Genomic DNA, 8585 nt, shown 5'->3' with positions numbered 1-8585 from the left:
TAGGTCTTTTTGGGTGCCGTGGGCCTCAGCCAGGATTTGGTGACAGTTATGGATTACCTGGGCCTGGGGCCCCAGTTCCGGGAGCAGGGTGGCCGGGTTTAAAGAGGTGGCAGTCCCAAACCGGACCCGCTCTGAGTTTAATAACATAGTCTGGTAATGAGTTATCCGAGCATTTGAGAGCCACCGGTCTGGTGGCTGACGGATAACTGTCTCCACAGCATGAGGTGCCACTACGGTGAGAGGTTGGCCTAGAGTCAATTTATCCGAGTCTTTCACCAGAACTGCCACGGCCGCTATCATGCGGAGGCACGGAGGCCAGCCGGCCGCTACATTGTCTAGCTTTTTTGAAAAGTATGCCACCGGCTTTTTCCAGGGTCCAAGCATTTGTGTTAGCACTCCCTTCGCCACTCCCTTGTTCTCATCCACGTATAATGTGAAGGGCTTGGTCATATCAGGGAGGCTCAGGGCTGGGGCTGACAATAGGGCCTTTTTTATGTTGTCAAACGCCCGCTGTTGCTCTTCTCTCCATTGAAAGGGAGCATTGGACTTCGTGAGGGGGTACAATGGGGCTGCCAGCTCCGCAAACCCAGGAATCCAAAGGTGGCAGAATCCCGCACTCCCGAGGAATTCCCGCATCTTTCTGGCATCGGTGGGGGGTGGAATTAGAGCTCTCCGTCAGCCACCGTTGCCCTCCTTCTAGGAGGTAGCCTAGGTAGGCCACCTGTTTCTGACATATTTGGGCCTTTTTCGCGGAGGCTCGATAGCCCAATTCCCCCAGTCTCTGTAGTAGGGCCCCGGTACCTTTTAGGCAGTCCTGCTCAGTTTCAGCGGCAAGGAGGAGGTCGTCCACATATTGCAGGAGGACCAGGTCCGGATGGTTGACTCGGAAGTCGGCCAAATCTAGGTGCAGAGCTTCGTCAAACAAGGTAGGCGAGTTTTTAAATCCTTGGGGCAACCTTGTCCAGGTGAGTTGTCCTGAAAACCCGGTCTCTGGGTCTTTCCACTCAAAAGCAAAGATGGATTGGCTCTGAGGGCTCAGTCTTAAACAAAAGAATGCATCTTTTAGATCTAACACAGTGTACCATACGTGGGTCGGAGGCAAGGTACTTAGCAGATTGTAGGGGTTGGGCACTGTGGGATGCATATCCTCCGCTCTCCCGTTAACCTCCCGCAAGTCCTGTACCGGGCGGCAGTCACCCGTACCAGGCCTCTCTACTGGTAGTAGGGGGGCGCTCCAAGGTGAACGACAAGGTTTTAAAATGCCTAGGTGTAACAGTCTCTGGATATGTGGCCGGATACCTTCCTTAGCTTCCTTGCCCATCGGATATTGACGAACTGACAAGGGAATGGCCGTGGGCTTCAGATCAAGGGAGGCCGGTTAACGGCCAGCCCTATTCCCGCAGTCTCTGCCCAGGCCTGAGGAAAATCTTGGAGCTTAAAGGCCCTTTTTCTGAAGTCAGTACCGAGTGCTGGGTTCCCGTGTCAATCAGGAAGGTTACCGGTCTGCCCCCCACTTCAAGGGTTATCCTGGGCTCAGGGGGGGGGTTCCTGGCCCTGACTCACCTAGTCGTCTTCTTCCAGGGACAGGATTGGAACTGGTCTCCTCTTTGGTCCCTGTGTTTTCTTCGGGCAGTCTTTGACCCAGTGTCCTCTTTCTTTACAATAGGCACATTGATCTCTTTCCACCCGAGGCTTTCGTTTGTCTCCCAAGTCCCTATTCTGTCCTGGTCTACTCCTTTCTATATCCTGCACTACGGTGGCCAAAATTCTACTAAGCTCTCGATTACGTCTTTTGTCTCTTCTGTCTTCCCTTTCCTCCTGCTCCTTGCGGATCCTTTCCTCCTTCTCCTCTCGGGTCTCCCTTTTGTTGTAAATCTTTTCTGCCTCCTTTATTAAATCTTGTATAGTACGGTAGGCTTCCATTAATCTTTCTAGGAAGCCTGCCGGCGTTTCCTCAGCCCCCTGCACTACTGCACGTACCTTGGCCAAATTGGTGGGGCGCTTTCCAGCCCCTCTGAGACCCGCAAGGAGAATCTGGCGGTAAAGACAAAGTCGCTCCCTACCAGCAACGGTGGTGTAGTCCCAATCAGGACGGGTTGAGGGAAACGCCTCCTCGATTTCGTTTAGCAGTAGGGTCGGTCGGCCATCTGCTCCAGGGACATTTTTCCGTGCCTCAAGGTAGACACGCTGCTTTTCCTCAGTAGTGAGGAGGGTCTGCAGAAGCTGCTGACAATCATCCCAGGTGGGCTGATGAGTCAATAAAATTGACTCAATCAGCCCAGTCAGAACCTGGGGGTCCTGAGAGAAAGAGGGGTTATGGGTTTTCCAATTGTAAAGATCGGAAGCAGAAAATGGCCAGTACTGCATCTGGCCAGCCACCGAGCGAAGAGGAAAAGCCTGCGAATTCCAGACGCTTCCCGAGCCCCCTGCCTGCCCTCGACGGAGGCGCAGGCGGGGAAGGCGCTGAGACTTCTTCCCCTGCCCTCGTGGAATCAGGGGATGGTGCAGAAGGTTGCACATCCCGCTCTGGTTGTTGTGGGAGTCCCTGCGGGGGAGCAGGCTGGCCGGGAAGATAGGGTGGGGGAGAGTCAAAGAGCAGAAAGTCCTGATCAGCCGGAAGAACCGGTGGCTTGTCAGGTTTTGGATCTCGAATCTCCTTCAGAGGGTATAGGGAGGAGGTTGGCACAACCGGGATAGGAGGAGGGGGTAACGGGGTACGTATGGGCTCCGTCGGGAAGGAGAAGGGTTCTATCCAGGGAGGGGGATTACGTGAAAGATCCTCCCACGTAGTAATGTAGGGCACCTGATCAGGGTGTCCATTGGATCCTGGCTGAAAGACCCGCGCCTTAATCTGTATAATAATATTGAGGTTAAAAGTGCCGTTCCTTGGCCAGCCGACCTCGAAGGCCGGCCACTCTGAGGAACAGAATTTTGCCCATTGTTTCCTTTTAATCTCCAATGAGAGGTGGCGCGTGCGTTCTCGAACGTCCTTCCAGTGATCTAGAGTGAGACTTAAAGGGGTGATTATTTGTTGACCCATGTGTGCAAGGATTTTAGCCCAAACAAAAAGAACAGCCAATGCACAAACATATACAATAAGCAAGACAAACCACATGGCTTGCGCTAGTTTTGGGAGCGGCTGCCTGACCAGCCCTCCCCGGGAAGGAGGGAGACTTGGTCTCCGACCCACCTCGACCACCCCGGGAGCGTCTTCCGGGGGAACGGACCGAGGGTTTCCCCTCATAACCCGGAGCGTCCTCCGGGGAACGGACCAGGGGTTGCTGGGCACGCCTGCCTCCCCCACTGGTCCCACAGAGTCAGGTCAGATACTGGCCAGTCAGAATACTCCAGTCAGAATCCAGTCAGAATACTCAAGACGAAGAACAACAAACAGAAAACACTTAATTATACCTCCAACTGGTCCTGCAGACAATGGGTCTGAGGGCGACCTCGAGCCCACGTTGGGCGCCAAAATGTTGGACCTCTCAGTTGTAGAGATGCCCACTTGCTCGAGAGGACGCCCAAAAATCCAGACTCCAGACCAGTTGATGCAAAAAGCATGAGGTATTTATTGTACGTTTGCGCAAATGGGCCCCCACCTAAGGCGGTGAGGAGCCCTGAGCGGCAGTTTCACACAGGTTATATAGTCAACAAATTAGCATATGGGATTGGCCGGTTCGGAGGGACAATTAGCATACCGGAGAATGCTGAGGAGAGTGCTGAGGGAACCAGCTGAGAAGAATGCTGAGGAGAGTACTGAGACTCTCCGAAGGGGAGTGGCAGCTCTGCTCTGGGCATGCCTAGAGGTTCTCTAAAGGGGATAGACTTTTCCTTCCCAGAGAACGTGCCCGCTGGACCCTGGGGAACATCCAACCTCTTAAGAAGCCCCTGATATCTGCCCAGGCCTAGTTTCCCGTCCCTCTTCCCCATAAGGGTCCTTCAGCCCCACGTGGGGGGCCTCGCTGGCGCGCGGGGCTGCGCGGGGGTGGCGGCTGTGCGCGCGCGCCCTCCCCGCCCCGCGCCGCTGCGGGCCCAGGTCGGCCCGGCTGCCTCCCCCACCCTGCGCACAGAGCGGGCGGGGTGTTCCGAGCCGCCCTCGGCCGGGGGGAGGGTGTGGACGCCGCGCCCGCAGGCAGGCACTCTCTTATTGGACCTACATAGGCCTCTTCCTAGCCTCTTCACTGTTGGCTAACCGCTGCAAAGAGGATGGTTCCCCTCTTCTTTTTCCCCTTAGTGAATGCCTATAAGGAATTAGTTCCTTATGTTTTCATCCTGTAGTTACTAACTCAGTAATGTGCCAAGGACTTTACTGCTGTATTCTATCATTCTAATAATTTTCAAGGTTTCTTTCATAAAAAAGGTTAAAAAGTAGAAAAAAGACATCAGTTAAAGTTTTAAAAATAATTTAATAAAAAAAAGAAAAGAGTTAATCCACTGAACATTTGGCCAAGTATATGATTCCAAGGTGAATGTGGATGCCTTTCTTGTCCTAATGAAATTGAAACAGTTGGGGCTGTCTTTTTTTTTTTTTTTTTTTTTTTTTTTGTACAACTTAGATTTGAGAGGCTGATGCCTGTGTCCTCAAAGTATTACATTTCAGTTGTCAAATGTAGGTACGCAAAGATTTCAGAAAATGATAACCTCAGAGAGTAGTAAATATGTGGGTCCCTGACAACAGTTTCGTTTAGTGGTGTTTTAATGAGTGGAAACCATACATGGAAATTGATTGCAGGGAATAACTTATGATTTCGTTGCTTTTAGTAACATACGTATAAAATAATGAAGATTTGATCTATGGTAACAACTCTACAATCATATATGTGGGCCTAACCTCTTTGATTTAAGCAGCTGCTGCATAGAGATGCAAGCACCTTCACTGAAGCATTGAACTTAAAAGTCATGTTAGTGTTCTTGTCTGCCACGTCTTAAATATATATCATTTTTAAAAAAGGAAGTATTTACTGGAAAGGCAGAGTTACAGAGAGGCAGAGCAGACAGAGGGAGGTCTTTCATCTGCTGGTTCACTCCCCAGATGGCCCCAGAATCTGTGCTGATCTGAAGGTAGGAGCTTCTGCAGGGTCTCCCATATAGGTGCAAGGGCCCAAGGACCCGGGCCATCTTCGACTGCCTTCACAGGCCATAGCAGCTGGATTGGAAGTGGAGGAGCCAGGACTTGAACTGGTGCCCTAATGGGATGCCAGCACTGTAGGTGGTGGCTTTACCTGCTTTGCGACAGCAGCAGCCCCTAAATACGAATATTTCTAATTTAAGTTGTTAAATTTCAGTAAACTATTATTTGATAATTCTGAGAGAAATACAGTGGTTTTTATACTTGAGTCCTTTCTTTTGACAGTTTAAGTATTGTGATCCTGAATGAATTGTGTTGTTGAATGCCAGCTATGTCCTAGTGAAGATAGACAATGAATATACAAGTTGAGGGCTGCTATTAATATACTTGTTACTCCCTATGTTGCCAATTCATCTTGTAATCCGTGTTCTTTTCCATGTGTTTTTGTGTGTCACTACAGCTAAAGAAGTAAATGGGTCATGGCACACTTAACAAAAAGACAACAGGCAGATACAAAAGCTATCTAGCATCTTTGGGCATCCATTGAGATCATAAGGAACCAGAAGCAAATCGCCAACATTGACCATATTACAAGGTAAGTAAAGCAAAAATATCCTGTAATATTTCATGTAAAGTTCTTCAAAATGCCTGTCTTTTCTGGTAGCCTACACATGTTAGAGCTGAAGTTACTTTTTTGTCTTGTAGAAATACACTGTTCAGAAAACAAACATAGAAACATACATAAGTAACCTGTATTTATTCATTTTTAATAAAAATATTATAAGTACTATTTATAATTGCTTATTAGCTATCAAGAATTTTTTTAAACTTTTATTTAGTAAATATAAATTTCCAAAGTACAGCTTATGGATTACAATGGCTTTTCTCTCCCATAACTTCCCTCCCACCTGCAGCCCCTCCCATCTCCCGCTCCCTCTCCCATTCCATTCACATCAAGATTCATTTTCAATTATCTTTATATACAGAAGATCAGTTTAGTATATATTAAGTAAAGATTTCATCAGTTTGCACCCACACAGAACATAAAGTGTAAAATACTGTTTGAGTACTATTTAAGCTGTCAAGAATTTTTAACACTTGGCAACTTTAACATTTGCGGAGTGTTAAAGAAAAGTGATAGTAATACATGTCTTTGAATATTTCTGATTAAAGAAGTATTTACTCGGTCTTATATTTTCTTAGGGGTTGCTTGTTGAATTTTAGCAAATATCAACATTAACATATTTTAATGATCTTTTTTGTTTTTTATCTGTAAATGGGATGAGCTGAGTTATATATAGTTTTTATACATTATATATATAATTATATATATATATTTTGGGTTTGTTTATTTATTTGAAATAGAGAGAGGGAGAGACAGAGATCTTTCATCTGCCAGTTCATTCCTCAAGTGACCCCAGTGGCCAGGGCTGGGCCAGGCCGAAGCCAAGAGCCAGAAGGTTCTTCTGTGTCTCCCACATTGGTCTCAGGGGCCCAAGCACTTAGGCCTCCCTCTGCTGCTTTCCCGGCCATCAGCAGTAGCTGAATTGGCACGGGAGTAGATGGGAGCCAGCACACATATGGGATATCGGCATTGAAGGCAGCAGCTTAAACTGCTATGACAAAAGGCTGGCCCCACATACTTTTAGATTTCTAGGTCTTCCTTTAATTTCTGGAATTAAACTGGGTATAGAGTTCTGATATTTGAACATATTAATGTATTAGTATTTATTAATTTATATTTAGTCGTAGACCATGTTTTAATACTCCGGTAGAAACATTTTTCTATTTTTTTCTTTTAAGTTGCTATCCTGGTTTACTCCCCAAATGCTGGCAACGGCTGGCAGTGTCGGGGTAGCGTGGGCGTCGTGGGAGAGCGGGGATGCGCAGTTCGTCTGCGGGCAGCAGAGAAGGATGCTGTGGCGGTAGCGGCGACTCTGGGGAAGTGTCTGGCGGTCAGTGAAGAAATGCAGGTATGTACCATCATGACGTTGGGGCTCCCCGGTCCCCCACTCCCCTTGGTGAGAGACACTTCGACTTCCCTGCCCGCTCGACCCCCAGCTCAGGTGTCCCTCCCCTTCCCTGCGGCCAGGTGTCCACTCACTGTTTGTTGATGCCCCGTAAGGAGAGTGGAGTCTGCCCAGCAGTCCAGAGTTTGCGGCCGCTCAGTGGCCCAGCAGCGAAGCACTGGCCTGCTAAGAAAGTTAGAGAAAACCTGGGCTGGCTGCGGCCTCACGCAGGTTAGTGAGTGGCGTCCCATGTGCCGGCGTCAGCATTGGTGCCTGTGTGGCGTCTGCCTGCATGAGGCCTTGGCGTTGGTAGTATCGGCAGAACTGGCGGGGAAGCGCAGTTCAGTGCCCGGCCACGGAGAGAAGGATGTGGCAGCGACAACTTGGGAAGCGTTTGGCGGTCGGCCAGGAAGAGCAGGTGTGTACCGGTGGCCGTGGTGCACGTTGGCCAGCAGTGGCTAGGCAGGCAGTGGTGGCGGCCGTGAAGCGTCAGGGGCGGGGAAGCAGAAGACTTTGGCAGTGGCTGCCTGTCTGGCAGCAGTGGGGAACCAAGGGGCGGCAGGGGCCGCAGGTCTGTGTCCTCCTGCAGGGGCTTCAGTGTTGGTAGCAGAGGCCTCAGAGGCGTCAGCGTCAGCGTCAGCCTTGCATGGGGCGTCATGCGCGGGGAAGCACAGTTCCACAGCGGGCAGCGGAGAGGAAAGATGGGGCAGCGGTGGTGACTCCATAGCCTGTGGCCATCTGCGAGGCAGTGCAGGTCTGCATCCGCGACCCCTAGCACGGTGGCAGTGAGGTCAGCAGTGGGGAAGCATCCGGCGTCCTGGGTGGGGAAGCGTGGCTCGGTGTTGGTGTCGGTGAGGATTGTGGCATTCTGGGCGGGCAGGGGAGCAGAAGTCTTCCACGGTGGGAACCAGGCCATGGCGGCAGCTTTGCTCAGTTCCGTGTTGGCCCGCAGCGGTGGCAGCCTCAGTGTCCAGGTGGGTAGTGGTGTGGGTGTGGGCATCAGCATCGCGTGGAGCATCATGGGAGGGAAGCACAGTTCTGCGGTGGGCAGTGGAGAGGAAGGATGAGGCAGCAGTGACTCCGTGAAGCATGGGGTGGTCGTCGGCGACAGGGACACATTGAGCAGCAAGGGTAAAGTAGGTGGTGGCAGCGACCCGTGGGGCGGTTTTGATCGTTGGTGGGGAAGCATGGCTCTAAGTCCGCCTTGGTGAAGCGTGGGGCTTCCTAGGCAGGGAGGTGTAAGTCTATGGTGGCAGCAGCAACACAGAGGGCAGCGAGGGAGAACCAGGTGGCGGAGAGCTGATGAGACGAGGGGCAGCGGCGCTGAAGTGTAGTTCCTCATGGGCAGCAGCAGCAGCGGTTCCTTGGAAGTGAGGCAGTGTAGGCTGGGAAAGGCAAGTCTGCGTTGGTGGAGCATGGGGCGTTGTGGGCAGGGTCGTGCAGTTCGGAGGTGGCGTTGACTGTGGCAATGTGTGGGGTAGTGCAGAGAAGCAGGCAGCAGTGGAGAG

At 50.9% G+C, this 8585-nt stretch overlaps 1 protein-coding gene across 1 annotated transcript in view; it reads left to right on the top strand.

Moving 5' to 3' along the window:
- The first annotated feature begins 5531 nt into the window (after positions 1 to 5531).
- Positions 5532 to 8585, top strand: part of LOC133773513 (POTE ankyrin domain family member A-like) — a 109103-nt gene continuing 106049 nt past the window's right edge. The window contains exons 1-2 of the mRNA XM_062210822.1: positions 5532 to 5663; positions 6872 to 7041. The gene's annotated coding sequence lies outside the window, so the exon portion shown is untranslated. The remainder of the gene's footprint in view (positions 5664 to 6871; positions 7042 to 8585) is intronic.

Source organism: Lepus europaeus, chromosome 14 (assembly GCF_033115175.1).
Source record: "Lepus europaeus isolate LE1 chromosome 14, mLepTim1.pri, whole genome shotgun sequence".
NCBI classification, from domain to species: domain Eukaryota; kingdom Metazoa; phylum Chordata; class Mammalia; order Lagomorpha; family Leporidae; genus Lepus; species Lepus europaeus.
Note: the sequence above shows the minus strand (reverse complement) of the source record. Positions and strands in the feature narration are given on the sequence as shown.